Consider the following 6,065-nt stretch of genomic DNA (forward strand, 5'->3'; position numbering starts at 1 on the left):
AGCAAGTATGGAGGCAGTGGGCCTGAGCTTGGTGTGTATTCAGCAATCATTGTGCTCAATTATCAAAGTGCTGTTGCCAAAAATATTGCAAGCTGTTCCCTGAAATTCCACAAATGTAAGAATGTGAGAAACTGAGGTGCAGCTTTCAACCTCAGGACTGCATAGGCTCCGGGGTACTGTTTTCAAATCAAAAAAAAAAAAAAAAAAAAGAACTTTTCTCCTTACTCCAACAGCAGAATCATCTGAGAGGGTTTGGACATTTTATTACTCACGTACTGGGGAGGGTGGAAAGCAGGACAGGATAAAATAGAGGGCTGCAGCAGGCTACAAGCAAGGAGAATATATAATATGGTTGCCTGCCTACTGCACAGATGGATTTCTTCAGATGTTTTATAAGTACATTCTTTTCTAAAAAAAATATTTTTTAATTATAGGTATACACAATATCTATTTTTTTTAATTTTTATGTGGTGCTGAGACTTGAACCCAGTGCCTCACACATTTGAGGCAAGTGTTCTACCTCTGAACCACAACCCCAGCCCCTAAGAGTACATTCTTTTACCTTACAACCAAGGTCACTCTGCTTTGATCCTCACCTAAAGATTGGAGACAAGGGGAGTGCCCAGTTTCCCTTCTCCATTTCCTTCCTTTTAGCACTGTTTAAAGTCCTTCATTCCTAGGCACTGATTATGTTTACCCCAACAGCAGCATTGTATATTTGAAAACGCCCTGAGAGGGGAAGCACCTAGATACTGCTTTGAGGAATGAGGGGTCAGAGGAAGGAGCAGTGTCTATAAGGAAGTGCCAGCCAGGGTGCAGTGTGACAAGGAAATTCCCAGGTCCTTGGGAAGAAGGGTTCCAGCTGACATCAGCTACTTGTTCTGCGTGGCTGGAGGGAACCCTGCCAGTAGGGAGAAGAGCTGAGAAGATACCACTTGTCAGTGCCCCTTAACAGCCAGAGCCATTCCCCAATGGTGGTAATAGAAGATAACATTGAAAAGGGCCAGTGCCGTAAAAAAATCTAGAGAGAGGCCATGAGACAAGAAAACATGAATCCCTTACCTCACTGCTGACTAATCACCACAGATCTCTGAGGACAGACAGGCTCAGGGGCGAACATAAGTGGGACCACCTACCCTCTTGTCCACTTAATTTTTCCTCTTTCATCATTGAAAACTCCCTTCTTGTCCCAAACTTTTTCCCAGCTGGAGACCCAAATCTTGCCTGTAGTGACATAGCTAATATGGAAAAAATGAGCCAAGTACCTCTCTCCAAAAGACCCTGTCTTGGAGTGGTAACTACCTGGACAGATCCCAAAAGATGGGTACTCTCCAGGCTAGGCAAGACAACTGCACACTGGGCAAGTCTTTGTGTCTTTTTGAGCTTCCATTTACTTGTGTATAAAATGGAAAATAATCATTCCTGCTGTTCTCGTTATAAATCCAAGGTATGTTGTTGTTTTTCTGTGCCTAACACAACAACCATGCACACCCACACATAGAAGCTGCCAGTTGCTTATTTTGTTTTCTGTCATTTAGGCTGTAAGCCCACAGGGCAAGACTCTTTTGTCCCTTGTACCATAGTTGTTGCTGAGTAAATGTCATCAATAATAAGACTATTGGGAGCATATTGCAGCAACTGCTCCTGTGTTTTCCAGACACTGTTCACCAGCCAGGCCCCATTTGGCCCCCAGGGTGAGGTTGGGGAGGCACAGCTAAAGATTGAGTGCATCAGTAACAATGCCGTTTAGCTGCTGGATACAGACAGCCTCAAACAGAACTAATCCATCCATTCATTATTCACTAACTGTGTACAGGGACCTACTGTGTACCAGATGCTACAAATACTGTGGAAGAAATCAAACATGGATGCTTTCCCTATAGAGCTATGGTCCAGTGGCCCATGACCATTGGCCCTTGCTAAAGGTTAAAGCAATTGTTAGTATGATTTCTTCTTTCAGACTCTTGCTTCTGTTGACTCAGATCCCTAGTTTAGTATTTACCTGCCCAAGTTTCCCTTCTGTTTGAGATCCTGAGATTCTTGTACATTTTCAGAATTTCTCATCAAATCTTAGGGTCCTGGGAGCATGATTCTGGGCCTCTGCAAAACTCTGCCCAGTTTGATGAGTTACAGTTCCATTGTTAGGAGGATCAACATCATTATTCATCCTTTCACCACCCCCTCCCCGTTACACACACACACACACACACACACGCTAGAGCTGGGCAAGTACGCTAGCATCGAGCACTGGCCCCCTCTTTCACACACAGGGTGAACTCTGTCCTGGAAAGCTTTGCTTTACCTTTATGACTATTGATTCATAATCATTTCTTCCAGCCTTAAATTTGTACCCAGAGTTTTCACAGTGTGGCCTTTAACAAGTCACTTTCAGTGATACCAATTCCTGTTTATAAAGTGAGGATTAAATCAAAGTATTTTGGTTAGTGTAAGGTTGTGGGGAAGGTGAGAGGTTATCTACAGGACAGGTTTGGAGATCTCACAGGAAAGCCTAAGGGGTGCTAGAGAAGCCAAGTGGCAGAAACCAATGGACAATGTCTTCACAGCAAGGCCACAGGGATAAGTCAGCTTCAACCTCTTCAGTCCTTGTACTTGACCATTTAGAATTCCTCTTCCCAGCAGTCTGATTGACTTGACCTGGTGCCTAGGAAAGGGTGGTCCATCTTGATTGACAATTGACAATTCCAAAAATCCCTGTGTAATATGTAATAATTCTCCAAGTGAAAATCACGGATATGGTTCCTGTGGGGAGCAAAATCCATAATTGGCCCTAAGAGGGGCTAGACTCTTCAATCTATTGAGGACGTTTCCAGTTCCAGAATTCTGACATATTCTGAAGCAATGATTTTCAAATATTAAAGATGCCAGGGCTAAGCATGTAGCCCTGAGATGTTGCCCTGATTTTTTCCCCCCAATGCTGGAGATGGAACCTAGGTCCTCATCCATGCTGGGCAAAGGCTTTACCACTGAGCTAATCCCTCAGCCCCCAGGTGAAACCTTATTTATTTATTTATTTTTGGTGCTAGGGATCAAACCTAGGGGATTCACATCCCCAGCCCTTCTTTTTTGAGGCAGGGTCTCACTAAGTTGCTTGGGGCCTCATTAAGTTACTTACGCTGGCTTTGAACTCTTCCTGCCTCAGTCTCCCAAACCACTGGAATTACAGGAATGCACCACTGCACCTGGCCTCACACTAAGCATTTTAAATTAGTATGTTATGGGGCTAGAGATGTGACTCAGTGGTTAAGTGCTTACCTAACATACGTGACATACTGGGTTCAATCTCTAGTACTGAAAAATAAAAACATAAATTAGAGCCAGGTGCGGTGACTCAGGAGGTAGGAAGATTGCACATTGAGGTGACTCAGCAAATTAGCAAGGCACTAAGCAATTTAGTGAGAACCTGTCCCAAAATATAAAAGGAGCTGGCAATGAGGCTCAGTGGTTAAGTTCAATCTCAAGTACAAAAAAATAAAAATACCTCTTCACATAAATATTATCATTTGAACACCAAAATAACCATCTGATGTAGATTTTTTTTTCTTTTTATATCAGGGACTGAATCCAGGGTGGTGCTTAACCACTAAGCCACATCTCCAGCCCTTTTTATTTTTTACTTTGAGACAGTCTCACTAAGTTGCTTCAGGCCTCACTAAATTGCTGAGGCTGGCTTTGAACTTGCAATCCTCCTGCCTCAGCCTCCAGAGCTGCTGGGATTACAGGCATACACCACTGCACCTAACCAAGGTAGATATTTCTATTCCTATCTCAAATAACATGATATATCAACAGCAGGCCCAGGTATTCTCCTTCCAAATCTCAACTCACTGCTCCATAAACCCCTAGGCTTCATCTACCCTTCTCCCTTTCCTGGAAAAAAATACAAGAGCCAGTCCAGATACCAGATACTGCAGAACTTTCCTTCCCCATGAAGAAGTTTTTTTTTTTTTTTTTTTCTTTCCAGCGCTGGGGATCAAACCCAGGACCTTGCATGTGTTAGGCAAGTGCTCTACCACTGACATCAAGAATGGGGGTGGGGGGCTGGAGATATAGCTCAGTTGGTAGGGTGTTTGCCTTGCACCCTGGGTTCAAACACCAGCACCCCACCCACCCACAAAGAAAGGGGGTGGGGGAGCAGGAGACACGTCATCATCTTTCATTATGGGTACATGGTCAGTGTCACACATGTGACAGATTAGCAGACCTGAGATCAGAGGTACATCTGAGACCAGATGTGAAAGGAGAGTTTAAAAAAAAAAGGAATGTTCTGAGAACTGGCAAGACATCTCCAAAGAGTAAAGCAAAGCAACAAAATAACAGAAACCAGAACACCCGAGGGATCAGAGGTAGGGGATTGCATGGAAAGAAACATCTGGAAACATCCACCTGTGTCCCTGTGTCTGGGTGGAAACAGACTTACACAGGGAAGGGGTCCTTAGGAAGGAGCTGCTCAGCAGCTGTGCAGTGTAACCTCTCCAGCTCAGATGAACAGCAGTCTCCTTCTTTCTAAGACATCATGCCAGGTGAGGCTTTAACAGCCCTCTCGGCTGCCAGTCTTGCCCTTAGGGACAGTTTCGGAGTGACTGATCCTAGTGATGGGGAGTCTCAAACCAGATTCTTTTTCTCCTAAACCTGGGCCTATGGGTGTGGAAAGGATTTGGATTTTGGTCTGAGTCCCACCAGTACAGCTCATACTTAAGGCTCCTCTTAGACCCTCAGTTTCCTGTTACATACCACAGGGATTCAAGTCTTGACAAAGATCTCCTAATGAATAAGATCATACCTAAAAAGTGTTTACAACACAAAGCTTGACACACAAAGGGTGTGCAAGAAGTAGCAGCAGGTCAAAACAGGTAACTCATCTGTTTTGACCATTGGCATCTTGATCAGCTGGTAAGTATGTCCCTGGCAACTGGTAATAGTTGAATTATCAAAGTTCACAATTTTCAGCAATCATATCACATATGCATGCAACTTACACAACTTCAACTATGCACACTCAGGAAAAACAGGTGAGGATCATCCCCTGATGAGTACCTAAGCCTGAATGAGTTCAGCCCCTCATGCCTGACTATAGGCCATGGAGTATGACGCAGGCTCACCAGGCATGGTGGCACACACTTATAATCCCAGTTACTACTTGGGAAGCTGAGGCAGGAGGATCAAGGTCAGCCTTAGGAACTTAGCAAGACCCTATCTCAAGATGAAAAGGGCTGGGGATATAGCACAGTGGTAAAGCACCCGAGTCTAATTCCCAGTACTGCAAAAACTAAACAGAACAAACAGCAAACAAGACCCTTCTTGGCACTCAGATGCATTTTCCTCAAACAGAAGAGGTAGTTTCAATACCAAATACAGACAAGGGAGTGTCAAGCACAGGGTGTGCACTTACAGTTGGAAAGCTTATTGGCAAACAGCCTTAACCTCTGGTACCTCACAGTCCCTTGTTTATTCAGCTCTCAAGTCTGTAACTCTTGCCCTCTTTAATATCCCCTCACTCACTTGTTCTGTCACTTGGAATGCCCTTGACTTCAATTTCTGCTAAAATCTTCAAGTTCTTTCAAAATCTACTCAAGCTTCCCTGATGCCTTTCTCCTACTGCTGCCAGGCACTGAACTCTGAAGCTGGGCAGAAAGGGGAAATGCCAAGAGATAGCAAAGCCATTTACGTCCATGCTTTCTCTCTAGCTTTGATATCCCAGCAGCCAGGTCACTCAAACATACATCTCCCATCAGGCCTTCCATTCAGTGGCTGGCCCTTTGAACAGTCTGGTTACCCTCCCTAGATATGTTCTTTCTTCTATTTGATTTCCAAGAACCCATAAGTGCTCATTTAGGCAAACAGGAGGAACCCAATTCCCCACACACCTTCCTGTGATTCAAATCATGATGAGGTCTTTGGTGGGGGAGAGTTTTAGGAAAGCCACCCCCGAGTCACCATTCTCATCTACAAAATTAGCTAAAAATATTACTAAGATTGTTGTGCCCCTGGCACACTAGTGTCAATAAGTAATAGCCCCCTCATGGTACACTGGATCAATCCAAAGA

The sequence above is a fragment of the Marmota monax genome, unplaced genomic scaffold, assembly GCF_021218885.2.
Source record: "Marmota monax isolate L192 unplaced genomic scaffold, Marmota_monax_Labrador192_F-V1.1 WCK01_AAM20220418_F8-fsc00014, whole genome shotgun sequence".
Classification (NCBI taxonomy): Eukaryota; Metazoa; Chordata; class Mammalia; order Rodentia; family Sciuridae; genus Marmota; species Marmota monax.